Genomic DNA, 25,196 nt, shown 5'->3' with positions numbered 1-25,196 from the left:
AAAGAGTGACAAACATGGTGAACAGTGTGTGGAAGGCGAGAACACAAAGATGTGACTGTATGGCAGTGAAATATGTGGTACGCCGGTCGCGGTGGCCGTGCGGTTCTAGGCGCTCAGTCCGGAGCCGCGCGATTGCTACGGTCGCAGGTCCGAATCCTGCCTCGGGCATGGATGTATGTGATGTCCTTATGTTAGTTAGGCCTAAATGGTTGTAAGTTCTAGGGGACTTATGACCTCAGCAGTTGAGTCCCATAGTGCTCAGAGCCAGAGCCAAGGCGAAACGCGTATGGGATAAATAAAGTAACTACCAGCAGGAAAAGGCAGTTTTATTTACAAAACAAGTATTTATATGCTTTCTGCGGACGATGGTCACACAAACAAACTTGTTAAAAGGTTGCATGTTCGAGTGTAACTGACAGCCGCTTATTTTGGCCCCTGCAGGTTTAGCAGAGCGTCTCAGATAGTTTTGCAAGTTTCGCAGGAGAGCTTCTGTGGAGTCTGATTGGTAAAAGACGAGCTACTGGCGGAAATGATGCTATGAGGACGGGTCGTGAGTCGTGCTTGGGTAGCTCAGTCGGTAAAGCAATTGCCCACGAGAAGCAACGGGTCCTGAGTGCGACTGTCGGTCCGACACACAGCTTTAATATGACAGGAAGTTTCGCGTCATTATCATTACCTCAATTTGTACAGAAACCAGATGGCAGTTATAAGAGTCAAGGGGCATGAAAGGGAAGCAGTGGTTGGGAAAGGAGAGAGACAGGGTTGTAGCCTCTCCCCGATGTTATTCAATCTGTATATTGAGCAAGCAGTAAAGGAAACAAAAGAAAAATTCGGAGTAGGTATTAAAATTCATGGAGAAGAAGTAAAAACTTTGAGGTTCGCCGATGACATTGTAATTCTGTCAGAGACAGCAAAGGACTTGGAAGTGCAGTTGAACGGAATGGACAGTGTCTTGAAAGGAGGATGTAAGATGAACATCAACAAAAGCAAAACGAGGATAATGGAATGTAGTCAAATTAAATCGGGTGATGCTGAGGGGATTAGATTAGGAAATGAGACAAAGTAGTAAAGGTGTTTTGCTATTTAGGGAGTAAAATAACTGATGATGGTCGAAGTAGAGAGGATATAAAATGTAGACTGGCAATGGCAAGGAAATCGTTTCTGAAGAAGTGAAATTTGTTAACATCTAGTATAGATTTAAGTGTCAGGAAGTCGTTTCTGAAAGTATTTGTACGGAGTGTAGCCATGTATGGAAGTGAAACATGGACGATAACCAGTTTGGACAAGAAGAGAATAGAAGCTTTCGAAATGTGGTGCTACAGAAGAATGCTGAAGATAAGGTGGGTAGATCACGTAACTAATGAGGAGGTATTGAATAGGATTGGGGAGAAGAGAAGTTTGTGGCACAACTTGACTAGAAGAAGGGATCGGTTGGTAGGGCATGTTTTGAGGCATCAAGGGATCACAAATTTAGCATTGGAGGGCAGCGTGGAGGGTAAAAATCGTAGAGGGAGACCAAGAGATGAATACACTAAGCAGATTCAGAAGGTTGTAGGTTGCAGTAGGTACTGGGAGATGAAGAAGCTTGCACAGGATAGAGTAGCATGGAGAGCTGCATCAAACCAGTCTCAGGACTGAAGACCACAACAACAACAATCATTACCTCAACCCACAGAACGATGTCAGCCGCGTACAGCAAACTAAAGCAAGCAAACGCTGAAGATGGCGCATTTTGGAATTTATATAAATTTCGTAACATTTGATACAAGAGTCACGATTACTTCGAATTTCGAGCCGGCCGGAGTGGCCGTGTGGTTCTAGGCGCTACAGTTTGGATCCGAGCGACCGCTACGGTCGCAGGTTCGAATCCTGCCTCGGGCATGGATGTGTGTGATGACCTTAGGTTAGTTAGGTTTAATTAGTTCTAAGTGCTAGGCGACTGATGACCGCAGAAGTTAAGTCGCATAATGCGCAGAGCCATTTTGAACTTCGAATTTCGAAATAAAACAGGCTTGACTGTAGGGGAAACGATACGTTTATTAAGGAGTTTCGCCCTTCTGTGACATCGCAAGATAATTTTAATATACTTCAAAAATTGTATTCGTCAGATATGTGGGGTTATGTGTGTAACTCAAACAAACCAGAGTCAGTTGAAAAAGCAGACATCATTACTTTCGTGGCTTTAAATGTCACTATTGAAACGAGTGTGAAACGGCAGCCTCAGCTGGCTGCTATCAAAGAGAGCGCGGGTATAAGAGTAATTATAGACTTTTCCTGGAAACGCTCTCCAAGGCAGCGGACAGAAATCGGAATCGGAGCCATTCGGGGCGCACGGGACTGCCTCGGCGGCCGCAGTAATTGCTGTTATTCCCGCGAGGGAGCTCTGCGGTGACTGGCGGCGATGAGCGATGACCGAGCCGCGGCGTTGCGGCTGCGCGGCCGGAGAGCAGAAAATTAAAACCCGCAGCCGGCGACGCTGCTGCCGCTGCCGGCGGATGTCGCAACTACCCTCACGTCGGCAGGGCTGGCTGTTCCGCGTATGTGCGCCACGCGATATTAGCTGCATAGCTGCGGCTGGGCGTGCGTCACAGAAAGGGAGAAAGAAAGACAACAGGAGAACAAAGGTCCGCCACGGCACGTTACGAGCACCGGAGTCTGCTGTAGGGGACTGCCGTGCTCTGACGTTGTGCTGCGCTCGTCCCGGTCGAGGCGAAACTCTTCCGCACGTGGCACACGTTACATGCAGGTGTTGTAGCTCGGAACCCTGTCGTCGGTATGTGTGCATTAAAGAAATGTCCTAGTATGGTTTCTTTTGAGCTTGTGGAAATCGGACATTCCAGCTATAGTTCGCAAGTGACTTTGGGTAACTGGCGAATTAGTACAGACTTCGTGACGGTACACCCAAGAGGCCGTCCTCTAACAAGGGAACCTCCCCATCGCACCCCCCTCAGATTTAGTTATAAGTTGGCACAGTGGATAGGCCTTGGAAAACTGGACACACATCAATCGAGAAAACAGGAAGAAGTTGTGTGGAACTATGAAAAAAAGTAGTAAAATATACAAACTGAGTAGTCCATGCGCAACATATGCAACATCAAGGAGATTGTAACAGAAGGAGCGCCGTGGTCCCGTGGGTAGCGTGAGTAGCTGCGGAACGAGATGTCCTTGGTTCAAGTCCTGCCTCGACAGAAAATTTTACTTTCTTTATTTTCGCAAAGTTATGATCTGTCCGATCGTTCATTGACGTCTCTGTTCACTGTAAGAAGTTTAGTGTCTGTGTTTTGCGACCGCACCGCAAAACCGTGCGATTAGTAGACGAAAGGACGTGCCTCTCCAATGGAAACCGAAAACATTTGATCGCAATGTCATAGTTCAACCGATTCCTCCACAGGAAAACATCTGATATATTCTATACCACACTGGTGACGGCATGTGCGTCACATGACAGGAATATGTTTTCGACCCACCTAACTTGTACACTTAGCGAATGGGTAAAAAGATTCTTCTACCTTGCCCGATTTAGGTTTTCTTGTGGATGTGATAATCATTCCGAAAAAAGTGATGAAAACATAAGAGTTTGTCACATAAACTAAAAATAAAAATTAAAACTTTCCACTCGAGGGAAGACTTGAACCTAGGACCTCTCGTTTGGTAGCTGCTCTTGCTAACCACGGGACCACAGCGCGCCGTGACACCCATTGTCCTTGATGTTGCCTATCTTCGCAGGGACTACTCAGTTTGTATATTTTACTAATTTTTTTCATAGTTCCACACAACTTCTTCCGGTTTTCTCGATTGATCTGTGTTCAGTTTTTCAAGGCCTATCCACTGTGCCAACTTATAACTAAATCTGAGGGGCGTGCGATGGGGAGGTTCCCTTGTAAGAAGCGGAAACTGTGACGTCCACTTCCTTCATGATGCGTCGCTGTTCTTTTCGTCTTAGAGAGAAAATGTAGTTTTAGATTTAGAACGATCACGGGAAGTCAGGGCAGTATAAGATTTGAAATTTTCGGGGGCATGGTCGATACCGTATTGCATATGTCAAGGCAACCGCATACAACTCATTGCTGTGACCGTCTCTAGGGCTCCAGGGTACTGCATTGCTTGCGCTTCTTAGCAAGTTGTCTTGACAACTGGATGAGAAGGTTTTTTTTTTTTTTTTTTTTTTTTTTTTTTTTTTTTTTTTTTTTTTTTTTTTTTTAAGATGCGATGCTACAGTCATATATTACAGATCAAAAGGAAGGTGGAATGTGTAACAGTTTTTATACGAGCATAGGATGTACCGCGAAGGGAACACGATATTGAGGCATGTAGGAGTAGTAGGAATACAAACAACAAATTTTTCCGTTGCGTCGTACACGAAATGAATATTAGAGGGACTGACACACAATACTCAAGTCCCATGCAATACTGAGGTGTTTTTCCCAACAGCCATTCTCTTCTACATGAGTCAGGAAATTCTGACGTAGAACTCCGTTTTGTTCAGCCAGATCTCAGCCAGCAAATGGATTTCCAGTTGGGGATGTTTTGGAGAGTGGACAAGTGAATATACAGAGCGTTTTACAGTTCTTTCTGTGGGAAGTAAATCGGACTTTTGCACGAAAACGTATCGTTTCTATGTAAAAATAAGTTTGAATATGGGATCATTTTGGAATCTCTCGCCTCACGATACGCACACAGGGCGGACGCAATGAACTCTGACCTGTGCACTCTGCAGGAGACCATGGCATGGGCAATGTTTTGATTTCTCGTTGCCTGATCGTCTTCTACGTGACGAGGGATGTCCACTCCTGAGTCGAGAGTGCGGCAGATCCGTGGAACAACGTAGTCAACCCTCCAGTTGCGAACTACCAGTTTCTCGCAGCCGCTGTTGATGTCATAATTACAACAGGGACTGTTGACAGAGCCCTGTTCTCAGTAAGCGTGCGTGCCATGAAGTGGGACATTTCAAAGTACTTCTTGATCAAATTTATTTTATATCAAAGTGCAAAATCACTGTTTAAAATACGTCCGATATATGTAAACAGTTGTCTTATTGCTTACAGTGTTTGTTTGATGCAACAAGTAACTGTGAGAAATATGCACACAGAGTAGCCAAACAAACTGGTACACCTGAATAATATCGTGTAGGGCCCCCGCGACCACACAGACGTGCTGCAACACGACGTGGAATAGACTCGATTAATGTCTGAAGTAGTGCTGGAGGGAATTGGCACCATAAATCCTGCAGGGCTGTCCATAAACCCATAAGAGTACGATGGGGTGGAGATGTCTTCTGAACGGCACGTTGCAAGGCATCCCAGATGTGTTCAATAGCCTGCAGGAGTGGCCGTGCGGTTCTAGGCGCTACAGTCGGGAACCGAGCGACCGCTACGGTCGCAGGTTTGAATCCTGCCTCGGGCATGGATGTGTGTGATGTCTTTAGGTTAGTTAGGTTTAATTAGTTCTGAGTTCTAGGCGACTGATGACCTCAGAAGTTAAGTCGCATAGTGCTCAGAGCCATTTGAACCATTTGTGTTCAATAATGTCTCGGGAGTTTGGTCGCTGGAAGTGTTTAAACCCAGAAGAGTGATCCTGGAGCCACTCTGAGCAATTCTGGACGTGTGGGGTGTCGCATTGTCCTGCTGGAATTGCCCAGGTCCGTCGGAATGCACTATGGACATGAATGGATGCAGCCGATGAGACAGAATGCTTGCGTATATGTCACCTCTCAGCGTCGTATCTAGACGTATCGGGGGTCCCATACCACTCCAACCGCACTCTCCCCACACCAGTACAGAGCGTCCACCATATTGAACAGTCATCTGCTGACATGCAGGGTTCATAGATTCATGAGGCTGTCTCCATACCCGTCCACGCTCATCCGCTCCATACAATCTGAAACGATACTTGTCCGACCCGGTAATATGTTTCCTGCCATCAACAGTCTAATGTCGGTGTTGAAGGGTGAGGCGTAAAGCTTTGTGTCGTGCAGTCATCAAGGTACACAAGTGTGCCTTCGGCTCCGAAAGCCTATATCGACGGTGTTTCGTTGAATGGTTCGGATTCTGTCAGTTGACGATGGCCCAGCACTGAAATCTACAGCAATTTGCGGAAGGGTTGCACTTCTGTCACACTGAACGATTCTATTCATGTGTCGGCGGTCCCTTTCTTATAGGATTTTGTTCTGGCCACAGCGATGTCGGAGATTTGATGTTTTACAGGATTTCTGTTAGTCACAGTTCACTCGTGAAATGGTCGTAAGGGAAAATCCCCACTTCATCACTACCTCGGAGATGCTGTGTCCTATCTCTCGTGCTCCGACTGAAACACCACATTCAAACTCACTTAAATCTAGATAACCTGCCGTGGTAGCAGCAGTAACCGATCTAACAACTGCTCCAGACACTTGTTGTCTTACATAGGCGTTGCCGAATGCAGCGCCATATTCTGACTGTTTACATATTTCTGAATTTGAATACGTATGCCTATACCAGTTTCCTTGGCGCTTCAGTGCATATGGACATAGTCTGTTGCACATGTTGATTTAAGTTTCCAAATATTATGCGATTTCAAACCTTTTGTGTGTTATTGTTATCCACTTGACATCAAGTGCCTAAAAACAACGTAAAATGAGTATGTTTTATAACAAAAGATTTTAAGACACGAAGATGATATAATAGCCTGTTGAAAACGGTTGTCTTAAATAAAAAAATATTTTATCCTATCTTGGCTGTTGAATGGTTTTTTAACAATTTATCAGATTGCCCTTCATTTCTCTCAAAATGAGAAAATTCAATCACAGCAGTACATATTCGGACGTGGGTTCCAAATTAGACGTTTATTCGCTACAAATCGTTTTCTGTTGATGGCAACAGCAGGTGAAGTAATCCATGTTTCTGAAGTAAACAGTTTTCAGGTACATATGAACTTTTACAGGAACACGGCCGGTTTCGTGCTTTCAGACCAGATCTTCAGGTCTACATCTACAAGAAAGGAAACGTACATCGAGATTATGATTAAAAACACATACCTTTCCTAATAGTCTATGACAACCAATATGAAATACTCACACTTCAATAACCCACTTAAGCCTTGATACGGTAAGGACGGAGACTCAACATTCACAAAATAAAAAGCTGTCACCTGAATCATAGTCCAAATTGACCAGTTGAAAAACTGACATGTTACAAGCGCGTCGTACCTACACTGAAAAGAGCAAAATAAAACAACAAGAAGTCCCCCCCCCCCCCTCACAAACCTTCCACAATCCCCTAGACGCCTGTAACAGGAACTACGAAATACCGCATATTTTCACACATAGATAAACAGCTCATATCGCAGCGAAAGTACACATTAATATAAACAAGTCAAGAACTATGGCGAATGAAAGGAAAAGCTTAAGAAAATTAGGAAATCAGGACTTCGTCCTTGTCACGGTATTTTGGATTGCGAGAAACACCATCCTGGTACCAGAGGGCATAAACCAAATATTTATACACTTTCACTAAATAATTGAACACAACAGCACACTTGCAAAAGTGAAAAACTTTAAACAGTTACGCGACAGCATACTTTTGGTCGACCATAACCTATACTCAGTTTTGCATAAATTAAGAAAGAAAAATGTGCGGAAAGCAGTCCTTATACTTCTTGTAATTAACATGTTCCCAATTATACTTCAGTATGCACGCAGAATTGAATGGTTGAGTTTTTCTGCTTATAGCCCACATCGGACGGTATAACTGAGTGTAATAGATTAAGCACAGTGTAATCCACAGGCGTACGATTTAAATCTCTGAAACGATTTTTTGTTTGTTTTACTGCTACATTACTCTTGAGTACAAAGTATCAGCACTAAACGCGGTAACGGATTCAACTGCTTAAAGGTGTAGATATCCGTCTTGTGGATGGTTTAGATGACGGGTCAACTGAGAAGATTTCATTATTATACAACCCAGTATCATTTCCCGGAAAAATCACGCATCTTGAAGCGACGTTAGTAAACACTCTTCCACGACTACACTGCAAACTTCTTATTATTCAGTAAAAGACAACCATTAATATCCGTGGAATTTATAGCTCTGTTCACTATTGGCGGAAGCTGAAACTCATTTAAACATCTATCATTTGTCTTATTGATTAACGACAATGAATAATTTACACACAGACCTATTTAAACAGGAGAGTGTGAGTCCAAAATAAACCACAGAAATATTTCAGTAGCGTTATAACTAGCAAGTAAATGAGATACGGAAATATTGCAGCTGTGTGATTTAAAGTTAGTAAGCAATTCAAACTAGAAAAAGGCAACGAAATCGTTTCAACGCTTTCATGTTCTCTACCATTTCGATATTCCAGCTCATTATCCAACAGTTAAGAATACTTAGGAAATGTCCTTAGCAACCATTATGACTCATCACATATTTTTTAGTGATAGCAGGAGAATACATTTTGTACAAAAGTATTAATAACAGCCAATAAAATGCTTATTTATGGTTTGTTATAATCGCGGTATTACCTTCTACAATAGGCAGCAGTTAGCAGCGCAGCTGAGAGCAGTTCAGGGTCTTACCTACGAAACAGAAAAGAACACCAAGTTTTACAAAAACAAAGTCGTCTGTAAATGATGGAATTTAATTAAATATGTAAGGTGATTGTTACACAAATTGCTCTTAAGGAGAAACACAAAAAAATCACACAACAATTTTTTTACGAGGATAGCTACAGCTCCCTTTAAAAATTTCAAATATGACATCTAATAAAATTCTTCTTCTGAAGGGTATAGTATGTATTCCAAATATTTTGGTTCGTCGAATGCTGTCCCTGCTCTGTATTATTCCTTTCCATAAAAAAATTCCAAGGCCTCGAAAGCGCAGCATTTCATCAGTTTTAACTTAAACGTAGTTTATCCGAGGAATTAAATATACGACTCTTGAAGCAAAACATATAATAAACATAAAATAAGTTAATAATCATAACTTCTTACCAGTGTTTCTTATCATATTGGTCTTTTTGAAACTCATTCATGCTTGGTAAATTTAAGTAAATAAATACTGCATGTTACAAGAGAATATATTTTATATATGACGTTCAAAGTTATATGAAGTGAGTCAATACACACTTTTGCTATCAGCCTAACAGCACTTCATGTTGAGGCAGAAAGTCTCATTTTCATTCGTCATAATTTCGTTTTAAAGTTTTGAAACATATATTTTTGTAACTAGTTTTTTGTAGGTAATTTTATGCAATTAAAGTAATCGCATGAAAACTGCACATACACCGAAATAGCTATTGAATGATAAATAAATTCAGACACTGATCAGAGGGGCTATATTGTTGCTTCGAACAAATGCAAAGTAGCAACAATACGAGAGAAGGAAAGTTGCTACTCACCATATAGAGGAGATGCTGAGTCACGATAGGCACAATGGGCAGTGTAGTTTCAGCTCTCTGAGACTGCAGACGTGCGTGCAAGTTGCGCTTGCGTGAGTGTGTGTGTGCGTGTGTGTATGTGTGTCTACTGCTGACAAAGGCCTTAATGGCCGAAAGCTATGCTTGTGTGAATCTTTTTACTGTGCCTATCGCGACTCAGCATCTCCGCTATATGGTGAGTGGCAACTTTCCTCCTTTGGTATCGTTACATCGCATCCTAGATTTTTCAAATGCTAATTAGTGCTACATAAGGTTCAATGTGTTGCTCAGTGACTGTTGTCTTACTCATCAATTGATTTTGAAATCGTCATAGTACAGAAATCAGGGTAATACCGTGCAACGCAAAACCGCTCAAAACAACCTGTTTCTGATATAGCCGATTTTAGGTTTTTTGTTCCTATAATTTCCTGTAATAAACGCAGAAATCGAGCAAAGATAGAAAAATTTTGACTCCCTCACTTTCAAGATAGAGAATGAAATATTAAATTAAATAGGCAAATAAAAGTCCGCTCACTGTTCGCTGCTTTTCTGGAAAATGGATATGTGACTGAATATCACCAGAATCAGCAGTATTCTCCTACAGATTTAATTTTTTGAAATTCTGCTCAAAAGTCATGTTGTAATCAAGGATCACATCATGGGTTTGGCATTAAAAATATTCATTGTTAAATGATGAAAACTGAAGTTGGAAAACTCTGTTTTTCACGTTAATTTGTCCGTTTTCAAGGGTTGCAAACAGATAAAGGCATATCTAGTAGAAATAGGCAACAGATCAGGTACATTTATATTTAAAGTATACTATGAATAAATTGTTAAGTTTTAAATTTTCTCCTCGCATGATGTCATAAGTTTGTTGTGGCTCTTCCCGTTTTTTATCTTTTAAGGCAAATGGGGTGTTGTACTTCACTGATAACGCTCTTCACTAAATACTTTGCCGGGGAGACTTCTCAACAAATTTGTGTTTGTGACTGACGGTTGTAAATTTCGTTCTATCCTCAATGATTTCTCCATGAATCCCAATTTATTTTAGGTCATCATTATTTTTCATAGCCATTTGTCGTGTTTATTCATAGATGTATCTAAATTAAGAATTTTTAGAAAACCTGTTGTTGTCCATTCTGTATAGGTGAACGTAAAATTGTTATCACCGTTTTCTGATGGTATCTGAAACATGTTCTGTGATTTCTCTTCCATCAAAATTCTATTTTCGAATTTTTGCTTTATGTTCCTTTTTTTTTTTAGTGTCAACAATTATTATGGTTCAGGTTCGTAAAGAAAACTTGTAATTCGTTTGAATTTAATTAATGTTATTTAATGTTGATAGAAAATTTGTGTACATATCAGCATTAAGGATTTTGGTATAATTTTCACTCTTAAAAATGTTACATAAAACTATTTACTGAATAACAGTTTCTTCAGAAAGATGCTTCATATTGAAGTTGTTTTTCATCGGCTCGACGTTCGAATAGCATGTTACAATTGACCTCTATTCGTAAGATCTTCTTGCATCGCTACTGAAAATAAATGTCGCCTTTATTCTAATGGCTCGAACAATAAAATCTGACAGTAAAATAAAAACAAAATACCTGTCATGAGACAGGGGCTGTCACAGGTTGAAGATATGATGTGAATGATACGAGAGTATAAAAGACTCTCCTACGTTCAACTTGTAGTCACTGCCCATACTGCCTTTCATGTATACCGTCCACAATGGCAACACGCGTGCCACAGATAAAGAAGCCTCTGCTATAGTGACAGTTCACTGAAAGTAAAATCTGCGAAAACAATAGCTACGCTGATAATGAGTCCCAGAGCGGTAACAAAAGCAGGCGGTATGGAAAACTTGACAGCTCTCATAACAACAGGCGGTACCACACGGCATGAAAAAGAGACTAGACGGCGTGTGGCAACAGCTCATATATATAAATATTACCCTGAAATATAAATAAAAAATACGAAAACATGAACATGCTGCAGTCACAGGTATGCTAAACAGATTAAATATTCCACGGTTAACGTAGATATAAACGTAGAAAAGACTATATAAATGGTCCTCTCCGACAAAACTCCCAGGAAGGACGTGTAGTATCATATTCATATACAAAGACCTGAAATAAGTACCTATGTGCTACTTTTTGCAAGGTCAAAAGGCTAGTACAAGAGATCAAACTATTAATTTTGACGCCCCCTGAATAAGAAAACTGAGTTCAACATCATAACCGCAGGAGAGCTTCTGTAAAGTTTGGAAGGTAGGAGACGAGATACTGGCAGAAGTAAAGCTGTGGGACCGGGCGTGAGTCGTGCTTCGGTAGCTCAGATGGTAGAGCACTTGCCCGCGAAAGGCAAAGGTCCCGAGTTCGAGTCTCGGTCGGGCACACAGTTTTAATCTGCCAGAAAGTTTCATATCAGCGCACACTCCGCTGCAGAGTGAAAATCTCATTCTGAAATCTTATCTACTAACTCACATCTACAACCCCCAGATGTCTGTAATAGAAACTGTGGAACCCAGTAGATATTATTGTTAGCCCGCAGGGCCTAAGAAGATCCCTGTCACACTGCAGAATTTGCAGCTAAATTAGTCCCTCTGTTATATCCAGAATCTTACATCACTTGGTGACTTCAGTTCATTGGAAGGATATTGGAAAAAGGCAGTCAAGACTTCGACCTGTAGAATTTGGGGACTCCGAACAAATAGGACTAACAAGGTATATTGAATATACGCAAAGTAGGGCAGCGTGAACATACATACGGTACATGTTGCATACAGTAATTTTTTTATTCATTGCGAAGCGTCACAGAAATATTGCAAAAACTTGAACTGATATACGCTTCCAGGAACACGCCAGTCATCCCGTGAAAGTTGATTTACACATTTTCAGGAACCAATTTTGGAATGTAAGACGAAATAGTATACTGAAGTGCTGAAGTACAGTAAGGTGCGTCTGGAGTTCTTGGGGGCAATAGTCCCAACATAAAGAATACCATAATAAGTCAACTGGAGACCAATGTGCAACTCGAAAATGCTGATCACAGAAGTGGTGCTGATAAATGTTGGCACGAGGGCGATCACTGCAAAGGATAAAAAGGGTACTGTAAGGATAAGACGGGTACTGGGAAGCCATACTGAAATGTCTTTAGGAAAAAAGTGAATAAATTGAAAACAAATGGTCTTCGTGAGCACTGATTCAACATTTAGGAGAAGTCAAAACAACTATCGGTGAAGTTAAAACCAAAGACTTCCAAATTATGATTGTGAGAGGAATTCTACTATTAAATGGCGAGGAGAGAGTGTGTAGGCGTAAGGATTACAATGAAGGCCTCCACAAGGAGGAGAAGGAACTGTCAGACTACGTGATAGAATAAGGAAAGTGAGTTGATATTGAAACTATAGAGCAAACGGTATTACAGCCAAACAGAATTTTAAAAGACTTGCGACCATATTATGCAGAAGGAACAATATTAAGCATTTGGAATTCCTAAATTCGTTGGGAAGTGACAGTCAAACGGCGTTTCAAGTTGATTTGTAGAATTAATGAATCTGGAGCTTTGTCCATCAGACTTTCGGAAATGTGCAGTGCAAAGAAAACCGAAGATACAAGGGGAGATTAATGCGAGAATTACACCACAATCAGCTCAGCAGTTCATGCATCCAAGTTGCTAAAAGGTATAAAAGGCGGAATAACGGGAAAGAAATCTGAGAATTCCTTAGGCGATGATCAAATTTACTGTAGGAAAGCTAAATGCACCAGAGGCTGTGTTCACATTGCGCGTAACGATGGACTTAAAAAGCGATGGAGGGCGCCACGAACTTGTAAGTAATTTTCAGCGAGGTGTCCGGGTACTTTTGATCAGATAGTGTATTTCCGTGTACGTAATACGAGGGGCGTGCCTAGGGAGGAAGTTACCAGGTGTAGGCCAGTCTAGGGGAGGACAAACAACTAAATAACTGGGTAACGGGAGGGGAGGCACTTTATGTTAAATTTTGTTAGTGGCCGGTCTGACATGGGGTGCAGAGCCAGAGGCTCCATCTTCCGAGAAAACCATCGGTTCTAGTCGAGGTCTGGAGCCAAGAGAGAGCGTCAACTGTGTTCAGCACTGCAGAATCCTACAGCGTCCACACACGTGAGCTGTATCCACGTCCGCTGGCTTATCCGAGTGGCAGCCGGCACGGTAGCTCAGCGTGTTCGGTCAGAGAGCCGGTTGGCCTCTGTAATAAAAAACTGAGTGGAACGATCAACCACCGAACTTGAACAGGCTGTCTTGCGACGTCCGCAACGACCAAACACAACCATCAATAACGAACAAAATGAAAAAAAAAGTGGTAGCGTGTTTGCCTACCATGCAGCAGGCCCCGGTTCGGTTCCCGGGCGGGTTGGAGATTTTCTTCGCTCGTCGACTGGGTGTTGTCTTTCCATCATCATCATCGGCGCGTATCGCCCAATGTGGCGTTGACTGAATTAACACTTCGACGTGGCTGCCGAACTTCCCTGTTTGGCGCCTCCCGGTCAACAATGCCACATGATCATTTTTTATACCTGTATCCCAAGCACGCTATTTGCTAAAACCGATGGCGTGAATTCGCTAGCGATTTCAGCAGACGGCCTAAGGCGTTGCTTGTCAGCAGCTTTACCTCAGTTCTGAAACGTAGGCAATTTGTATTATGTAGGAGCAGCGGAAGTTACTCTGGGAGAAAACTTAAAAATATGTGACAGCGGCCTTTAAAATAAAGTTTTTTTTTTTTTTTTAAACCAATTCCCTAGAATATTCCTTGACTGGCCGCCGCCCTGTACATTATCACACCTCCATGTGTGTTCCTGACGTTATCCTTGTCTCTTATGAACATTCGCTGTCAAGGACAACGTACTTAACAAGCTATCGAGCTGTCTGAAGCGTGCCTGTGTCATGTTGATATTCAGATTTAGATTCCTGTTTTGGAAATTTGTGGTAAGTTCTATGGGGCTAAGGTACTGATGTCATGGGTCCCTAAGCTGACACACTACTTAATCTAACTTAAACTAACTTACGCTAAGGACGACCCACACACCCATGCCCGAGTGGGGACTCGAACTTACGACGAGGGCAGCCGCCCGAAACGTGACAAGGCACCTTAGACCGCACGGCTGCCCCACGTAGCCTAGATTCCTGTTGTAATACCTACTGTTTCATTGGCAAACACGCCAGAAACGTAAACACGCATTTCCAAACCTAGCAACATGATTGTCTGTCATTGTATTTTCCCAGCACCAATGTATATAAGAACTTTTACATAGTCGATCATTACACATTAAGGTATAGTGAACTAATCCTTGAAACCGTTCCCGCGCGATTGCAGACTGCCTGTCAGTGGCTGCAGAAGCGCTGACGGCTACTTGACTGAACGTATGCCTGCGAGAGTGCAAGCGGCCATCAAGGCTAAGGGTAGGCCAACACCATACTGAATTCCACCATTACCAATGGAGGGCTCTACGAACTTGTAAGTCATTTTCAGCGAGGTGTTCGGATACATTTGATCACATAATGTACACATCGAATATAGTAGTGGTCCTATCACGCTTCCCAGGGTCACTTCTGACGATACCCTTGTCTCTGATCAGCATTCGTCGTCGAGCTGGGTTTTGAGCCACCAACATATCTGTGGACCTATTCCATATGCTTATACCTTTTTTAACAGTTTGCAGTGGGCCCTGTGTCAAATAGCTTTAGGAAATCTAGAAACGTGGAAACTGCCTGTTGCCCTTCATCCATAGTTCGCAGTGAATCATGTGACGAAAGAGCAAGCAGAGTTCCGTACGAGCGGTTCTTTCTAAAACCTGGCAGATTCGTGGACATAATCTATTCGATCTCTAGGGCTCTACCTTAGTTTTTCGTTACCATCTAACTCTAGGATTGTTCACAACTTTTTAGCTTAGCAGCTGTCAAGTCACATGGGTCTCAGCGTATTTCTGGATTTATTCATTAATTTAATTGATGCTGCACGATAAGACAGTTCCAGCTGCCTTTATCTTAGTATTGCACGTGCGCAATACTTTATTATTGGACATCTCGTTTGTTCTTGATTTCTGTTTGAAGTGTGGTACATTTCCAACTTCGTTAAATCAACACGTTTTCGCATTTCGCTTTTATTAGATTTAATAAAGTCCGATTAATTCCATAACCTGAAAATCAATGTGAATAGCATGGCAGAAAATACCTCTAATTGTACCATACTAGGTTTGAAAATTCCGGAACATTAATAAATTCGTGGCAATGGTGTTGAAATGCTTCAAATGGCTCCAAGCACTATGGGACTTAACATCTGAGGTCATCAGTCCCCCTAGACTCAGAACTACTTAAACCTAACTAGCCTAAATACGTCACACACATCAATGCCCGAGGCAGGATTCGAACATGCGACCGCAGCAGCGCGGTTCCACACTGAAGCGCCTAGAACCGCTCGCCACATCGGCAGGCGGCAATGGTGCGTTGGTACGAAATGAGAGTGGGATCCCTGCATACACACCCGTTCTTAATGTGTAACTACTGGAAGTCAGTGTATGTCCGTTAGTTATCGTGTGGTGCTTTATTGAGTAGAACGTTGTGTCACACAGTTTGCGACTTTGGAGATGGCAGAGCTAAAACAGCAACGTGTCTGAATTAAATTTGGAATGAAACTCAAGAAAACCATTACAGAGGCACACCAAATAATGCAGGAAGCGTACGGTGATGAGTAAGTATGCCGCACTCCGTGTTACGAATGGTTCACACGGTTTTGAACAGGCCCGACGGAAGTTAATGATGACCTCGTTCAGGACGCTCTTTGACGTCTACTGAAGGAGCTTCAACGGAACTGTGCGTGCCAATAGAATATTGACTGTCCGAGAGAGTGCAGGAGGTCGTAACATTTCAGTTGAAGCATATCATGAAATCCTGATAGCATCTTGGAATACATAGTGTTGCCGCCAAGTTCGTCCTCGGCTCGTGAGTCAAGACCAGAACGACGTTCGTCTCGCAATCTGTGAAGAGCTTTCAGATAGCGCATCTTAAGAGAATCATAGTTGGTGATTAGACGTGGGTCTTCGGTTATGATGTTGAGATCATGGTTCAATCTTCGCACTGGGTCGGGAAAACTTCTCCAAAAGCAAAAAGAGCTCGTCAGGTTAGGTCAAAAGTCAAAGCCATGCTGATAGTTTTCTTTGACTCTGAAGGATTAGTTGATCATGAATTCGTGCCACAGAGACAAACTGTCAGTCAATGGTGCTATCGGGACTGGGATACATCCAGCAAGTAATTGAGGACGTAGGTTGCAAGTTCTACTCTGAGATGAAGAGGTTGGCACAGGAGAGGAATTCGCGGCGGGCCGCATCACGCCAGTCAGAAGACTGATGACCAGAAAAAAAATCAGTACATTTGAGAAGTAAATGGCCAGGAGGCGGTCTGAAATGTGGCGAGACAAGCCATGGCTCTTGCTTCATCACAACGTGCCCGCACATTCACCCCTGTTGACGCGAAACTATTGCACCAAAATCGACATCACTATTCTGCCTCATCATTCGTACTCTCCAGACCTGCCCCTTCGGACTTTCTTTAACTTCCATAGTTGAAAACCCCGCTGAAAGGAAGAAGATTCGCAGTGATAGACGAATAACAGAATATTCGCAGACGGCGCTTCGCACGATCCAGCCGTAAGCGAACGAAGACTGTTTCCTGGAGAGGGCGTTTGGAGCGGTGTAGCAATTGTGGAGGAGAGCATACTGAAGGACACCATGCACAGTAAGTAAAAGATAACAGCAGAAAGATTTTGTGGACGAAGTTCCTGAATTTTTTGAACAGACTTCATATAATACTAGAGTCTCCTCCAGTACCGTTCGCCTATGGAACGCGGATAGAAGGACTGCTTCCGTATCTCGCTACGAGCTGTAATCAGTACATTCTCGTCTTCGCGGGATCGATACTTAGAAGCCTGTGGCGTACTCTTTGTTTCTTAATATTGCGGTGGTCTGAATAAGTACCGCGAAAATGAATGTTAAGAATAATTTGCGCCGTTCACCCATCATCTTGTAGACAAGCTTTTTAAACTTCCAGCTCTTAACGACCACTTTACAATCCATAATAAACAGTAAAGTCTATAGCTGCATAATGAGAAGAAGAAAACTGACGTTCACCTTTCTTCATTATAATTGATCTTACCTCATAACGACAACATTAAGTTAAGTTATAAGAGTCGAGGGGTGTGAAAGGGAAGCAGTGGTTGGGAAGGGAGTGAGACAGGGTTGTAGCCTATCCTCAATGTTATTCAATCTGTATATTGAGCAAGCAATAAAGGAAACATAAGGAAGGTTCGGAGTAGGTATTAAAATCCATGGAGAAGAAATAAAAACTTTGAGGTTCGCCGATGACATTGTAATTCTGTCAGAGAGAGGAAAGAACTTGGAAGAGCAGTTGAACGGAATGGACAGTGTCTTGAAAAAAGGATATAATATGCACATCAACAAAAGCAAAACGAGGATAACGGAATGTAGTCGAATTAATTCGGGTGATGCTGAGGGAATTAGATTAGGAAATGAGACACTTTAAGTAGTAAAGGAGTTTTGCTATTTGGGGAGCAAAATTACTGATGATGGTCGAAGTAGAGAGGATGTAAAATGTAGACTGGCAATGGCAAGGAAAGCGTTTCTGAAGAAGAGAAATTTGTTAACATCGAGTACAGATTTAAGTGCCAGGAAGTCGTTTCTGAAAGTATTTGTATGGAGTGTAGCCATGTATGGAAGTGAAACGTGGACGATAAATAGTTTAGACAAGAAGAGAATAGAAGCTTTCGAAATGTGGTGCTACAGAAGAATGCTGAGGATTAGATGGGTAGATCACATAACTAATGAGGAGGTATTGAATAGAATTGGGGAGAAGATGAGCTAGTGGCACAACTTGACTAGAAGAAGAGATCGGTTGGTAGGACATGTTCTGAGACATCGAGGGATCACCAATTTAGTATTGGAGGCCAGCGTGGAGGGTAAAAATCGTAGAGGGAGACCAAGAGATGAATACACTAAGAAATTTGAGAAGGATGTAGGCTGCAGTAGGTACTGGGAGATGAAGAAGCTTGCACAGGATAGAGCAGTATGGAGAGCTGGATCAAACCAGTCTCAGGACTGACGACCACAACAATATGACAACAATGATGCTGCTAGCATAGCTCTTCACCTACTTTTGTTTGAAATTACAATAAAGTGAATACCCCTATCTGCATACGGTTGATATAAGTCAACGGGGACATTTGAAAATGTGTGCCCCGACTGGGACTCGAACCCGGGATTTCTTGCTTACATGGCAGTCACTCTGTCCATCTCAGACACGGAGGACACAGAGGAAAAGGCTACTGCAGGGACTTACTTCTGGCACGCCTCCCGTGAGACCCACATTCCCAAATTATTGTCCCGCATAGTGTCCCTGCCCATTATACTCATTACTCGCGGCTTTTTGCCGATTCCCGTAAGAATTTGGGTACGGTTTGTGCATCCGGATAGAAGAAGATGGTCAAATGGCCACTTAGCCTTAACTATATATATGAAGATGCTATGTAATCGGCAAAAAGCCGCGAGTAATATGGATAATGGGCAGGGGCATTATGAATATAGTGCGAGACAATAGGCCGGGAATGTGGGTCTCACGGGAGGCGTGCCAAAGATAAGTCCCTGCAGTCGCCCCTTTCTCTGTGTCCTCGGTGGCTCAGATGGATACAGCGTCTGCCATGTAAGCAGGAGATCCCGGGTTCGAGTCCCGGTCGCCGCACACATATTCAATTGTCGCCATTGACTTATATCAACGCCAGTATGCAGCTAGGGCTATTCATTTCATTGTAATTCCATTCTAACGAGCTGCATGGTCACCGATGGAGTCTGTTCTTTTTGACATGTCCGAAAGAACAGATACACACTTTTGTTTCCCAGAGAGCACAGTGCAATTTGAAACCAAGCTTTATTGAGTTACCTCCTCATCTCTTCAAAACATATTTTTACTGCGTAGTTTCGAGCTTATGAAGCACCAAAAAGTTACATTGTTCAGTATTAAATGACATATTTTCTATTCTATTTTATTGAGTGTATTGCGACAACAGACCGTAATAAAAATAATAGAGACAGAGAGAGAGAGCAGTACAACAGCAGGGTCGGCGGGAAAGCTTAAGATGACAAATTCGAATAATATTTGAACCAATACGGATTTATCTCCAAAGAATGTCATGTCAAGCTTTCAGAATTACTGTTTCCTTAATATGAGTCAACTTCAGTTAATTTCATTCAATAATGTCCTACAGATTCGTACTATACGGTAATTCCCAATTTTGAATCGAAGTTATATGCCATGAAAACATGAATTAAGAATGACTCTCGGCGTATGCAGCATACTTCCAGAGGCATTATGTTAAATCGTAGTCTGTTTCAATGCACGTCAGAGATTTTGTTAAAGACAGCATGTTTTTTGCAAACTTGAACCACAATTTAGATAAATTGAAAAGTGCTTCAATGTAAATTCGTAATCATGTTCACAGTGCAGTGTAAATAATTTTTTGTTGCTGCATTCAATGTATTTAGCATGTTTTCATACCATCTTTGGTATTGTGGTGTTTGATTATTTATGACAGTTTTTATCTGATGAAGGATTTGTAAACCAACAACAAGGTTAGTAAAGCAATGAGCATTTAGCTTTTGTAGATTTAGGGAAGAGTCTAAAAATACAATTATTTTACTAGTCCAAAATTTTCTGTATTGATTGTTCGGCTTTTCTTCTCTTCTCTCTTCTATGCAGGACATAAAATAAGCTTTGGAGATTTCAAATGTACATTCAGATTCTACAGTAATGATGGGAAGTATGAGAGTCTAGAAACGGAAGTTTCAGAAGGGTGGACACGAGATTTAAATAATTCGTTCTTCGTTACTTTGATTCCATATTTTTTTTTAAATTTAGTTACCGCGTGCTCCTGACGTGACCCTGAACAATTTACGCTAACCATATTTTATACAGTGTTTCTAACCTTCCAGCTAGTTTAGTTTTCGTGGTCTTTGTACACTCCTGGAAATTGAAATAAGAACACCGTGAATTCATTGTCCCAGGAAGGGGAAACTTTATTGACACATTCCTGGGGTCAGATACATCACATGATCACACTGACAGAACCACAGGCACATAGACACAGGCAACAGAGCATGCACAATGTCGGCACTAGTACAGTGTATATCCACCTTTCGCAGCAATGCAGGCTGCTATTCTCCCATGGAGACGATCGTAGAGATGCTGGATGTAGTCCTGTGGAACGGCTTGCCATGCCATTTCCACCTGGCGCCTCAGTTGGACCAGCGTTCGTGCTGGACGTGCAGACCGCGTGAGACGACGCTTCATCCAGTCCCAAACATGCTCAAAGGGGGACAGATCCGGAGATCTTGCTGGCCAGGGTAGTTGACTTACACCTTCTAGAGCACGTTGGGTGGCACGGGATACATGCGGACGTGCATTGTCCTGTTGGAACAGCAAGTTCCCTTGCCGGTCTAGGAATGGTAGAACGATAGGTTCGATGACGGTTTGGATGTACCGTGCACTATTCAGTGTCCCCTCGACGATCACCAGTGGTGTACGGCCAGTGTAGGAGATCGCTCCCCACACCATGATGCCGGGTGTTGGCCCTGTGTGTCTCGGTCATATGCAGTCCTGATTGTGGCGCTCACCTGCACGGCGCCAAACACGCATACGACCATCATTGGCACCAAGGCAGAAGCGACTCTCATCGCTGAAGACGACACGTCTCCATTCGTCCCTCCATTCACGCCTGTCGCGACACCACTGGAGGCGGGCTGCACGATGTTGGGGCGTGAGCGGAAGACGGCCTAACGGTGTGCGGGACCGTAGCCCAGCTTCATGGAGACGGTTGCGAATGGTCCTCGCCGATACCCCAGGAGCAACAGTGTCCCTAATTTGCTGGGAAGTGGCGGTGCGGTCCCCTACGGCACTGCGTAGGATCCTACGGTCTTGGCGTGCATCCGTGCGTCGCTGCGGTCCGGTCCCAGGTCGACGGGCACGTGCACCTTCCGCCGACCACTGGCGACAACATCGATGTACTGTGGAGACCTCACGCCCCACGTGTTGAGCAATTCGGCGGTACGTCCACCCGGCCTCCCGCATGCCCACTATACGCCCTCGCTCAAAGTCCGTCAACTGCACATACGGTTCACGTACACGCTGTCGCGGCATGCTACCAGTGTTAAAGACTGCGATGGAGCTCCGTATGCCACGGCAAACTGGCTGACACTGACGGCGGCGGTGCACAAATGCTGCGCAGCTAGCGCCATTCGACGGCCAACACCGCGGTTCCTGGTGTGTCCGCTGTGCCGTGCGTGTGATCATTGCTTGTACAGCCCTCTCGCAGTGTCCGGAGCAAGTATGGTGGGCCTGACACACCGGTGTCAATGTGTTCTTTTTTCCATTTCCAGGAGTGTAGAATGCGAAGGCTTTACATATGTCACAGTTACGAGTAAATGTCGTGAACTGAATATCTGTTTACATTATTCAATTTAAAGCGTAGTCAGATATTGCTTGAGACTCGTGCAAAGAAGGAGTTGATTAATTACATTCTCAGGGAGCGAGATTCGTAATGGGAAGACAATGGATTTGACACTATTAGAAGCAGGATTCTTATCCCATACCGTCACTTGTGCAAATAATTTATTGATACATTAAGGATGGCACGGCCGATTTCTCTCTCTCTAAGCGTGTCCATTTGGAACACGTTCTCCTCCTCATCGTTCCATCGATGCCGACAGAATTAAAAAGTGAGTCCCCGCATTATGTTTTATTTTTTAGTGACAGAAGTGCAGCCTAGAACCAGGTAAGTATTATTTTGTAGGAAGAATGTCGTCAACATGTTTGAACCCCGCACACAATGTATTTTATGGATATCTGGGTTTGAAATTCTCATGTGTGTTTAAATTTTGCATCCACAGGTCTCATCTCACATTTATGATTGTATAGCTGCCTGATCTCTAATGTTTTATTTAAGGTACACTCGTCAATATTCATTTCACTGGCATGACGTTGGGAAATGGTAACAATGCTGTGTCTATAAATCTCTGAAATTTACAACTCGCTACCGTTTGACATTCGTAGTAAAAATTATCAGGTAGAAGAATAATATCTTACTGCTGTTATCATCTCGACAAACGAAAATAAACCGTCAGAAAATCACAAACGGCACAGCTTACTTTGAGACCACTTACGTACTTTCGTAAGTTTCTTTTGAATCACAGCAACGCTGAATCACAAGGTATAGGAATAATATTTCTTGAGGGAATTGTTAAAACTGGGGGACGAGTACTTGAGGCATCCATCAAATCATCGTAGCCTTCAAAACAATGCTATCGATCGTAATCAATGAAAATCTCGTACTCCATTTCTTTAAATTTCTCAGATGAAGCAAAAACTGTTTCTTAAAAATGCAACATGTATAACTGTATAGTAGATGTCTTTTTATTGGAAAATTAGAGAAAACCGTCACTTCCAAATTTCTCTTTGATTGTGGACTTACTGGTTACCGGAATTACAAGTTTTCACAGACAGATGGGTTTACGAGGTTTTCATTGCCTACCATCGCTATGATATTAATTTGCAGTGCACAGCCTACAAGCGAGTTTGTTCAGAAGTTTTATATTTTAATGTTTTCCAGTCAAATTTACTATGGAGGCTACAACAGACGGTCCTTGTGACGTAGATTCTATACATTTTTTCTCTGTCTCGGCTTGCAATTGAGTCTACCAGTTGAACTAATTGTAAGTTAAAAATTCCAACAAGTCCTGGAATTTGCAGATTTGTACATGTTTTAGGAAAGAAACTGGTAATTTCTTTGAATCATTATGAAAGCCACTAGACAGCAACAACCCACATACCAATATTTTTCTACTGATCCAGCATTCGAAGCTTAAACAAGCTTTCCTTCTTCATTGACTTTCATATAGCGCTCAATGAAACGACTCTTATTTTAATGTGATGTAAGTTGTTATGACCAGACGAAACTACAACATTGTCATAACTGTGTGTCCTGATGCTCTGGATATGGCTCATTGGAATTACTACCTATAAAATCTTTGCGACGGAATCTTCCCACGAAATTCCAATCACTAACTTTCTCCTCCGAATGAGAAAATATTTTCTTGCCATCTACCTACATAGGGAGAAACGATCACCACGATAAAATAAGTGAAATGAGAATACGTAAGGAAAGATATAGGTGTTCGTTCTTTCCACGCACTGTACGAGATTGGAATAATAGAGAATGGTGAAGGCGGTTCTATGAAGCCTCTGCCAGAGTAGCCATCTGGATGTAGATGTAGACTTTATTACATAAATAAATAAAAAGGTTTACTTAACTTGACACATTTCTTTGCCATAGGAGTGTTTCATAATTTACAACTGTAACTGACTATTAAAGTATCACTTGACACACTAATTAAAAAAGCATTCTCTTGAAATGAAACGTTCGGTATTTACAAAAGTAGCACTTTAATCCTACTCCATGATCCCGACTGCTTCAGCTGAGTTCACGAACTGGAAAAGAGCTTCCACACTCAGTTCTATATTGACCTCCATGCGGATGTGCTGCCGTGCTAAGAGAGAGGGCGTGTCTTCTTTAGTCTCTCAAATTTGTTGTTGCAGATTGCAGCGGAGAGGTTGCCAGTGTGCGAGATATCGATGCACGTTGTCGATCGTGGTTTAGCACCGCGGTCTTTGGACGATACCACGTAAGTTGCTTAGCATGTAATGGTATTGTGTTCCAGATGAAAAATTGCTTGTCATTAATCACGATGGATAACATAGCTCAAGTACCGTAAAGGCAACATTTGAATACCAAAAGAGACAGAGGAGATTGATTATCTGATTTCAGGAGGTGAAATTCATAGCTCTGCCATTAGAGACACTTAAAGGGAGAAAATACTTATCCCAGATTTCAAAGCTGTTATGTCTCTTTCTCAGAACGAAGAAGTTTATTATTTGGAGAAGACTGGAAAGAAAGTGGCACCGAACTTAGGTTGCTTTTATCATGAATTTAACTTTCTATTTTTACAGAAGACAATGGCAACCACTGCGTAAAGACATAAATTGTACTTGGGATCAAATGAAGGGCTTGTTTCAATAGTGGTACAAGTCCATTACCTCCACTTTCCTGATTATAGTGCTTCTGACATCAATGATCTGCCGGCCGGAGTGGCCGAGCGGTTCTAGGCGCTTCAGTCTGGAACCACGGGACCGCTACGGTCGCTGGTTCGAATCCTGCCTCGGACATGGATGTGTGTGATGTAATTAGGTTAGTTAGGTTTAAGTACTTCTAAGTTCTAGGGGACTGATGACCTCAGAAGTTAAGTCCCATAGTGCTCAGAGCCATTTGAACTATTAATAATCCAAACAAACAGAAGGAAAGGATCATCTCTATCAAGAAGCCATATTCTTGAATATTTTTGTATCTCAACTGAAGATTTTTCAGCCTCATTTAACTTTAGGACTCTGTATCTTAAAATGAACAGAAATGGTTCAAAAATGTTCAAATGGCTCTGAGCACTATGGAACGCAACTGCTGTGGTCATAAGTCCCATAGAACTTAGAACTACTTAAACCTAACTAACCTAAGGACAGCACACAACACCCAGCCATCACGAGGCAGAGAAAATCCCTGACCCCGCCGGGAATCGAACCCGGGAACCCGGGCGTGGGAAGCGAGAACGCTACCGCACGACCACGAGATGCGGGCCAGAAATGGACTTGTACCACTA

Source organism: Schistocerca nitens, chromosome 1 (assembly GCF_023898315.1).
Source record: "Schistocerca nitens isolate TAMUIC-IGC-003100 chromosome 1, iqSchNite1.1, whole genome shotgun sequence".
In the NCBI taxonomy this organism is placed as follows: Eukaryota; Metazoa; Arthropoda; class Insecta; order Orthoptera; family Acrididae; genus Schistocerca; species Schistocerca nitens.
Note: the sequence above shows the minus strand (reverse complement) of the source record.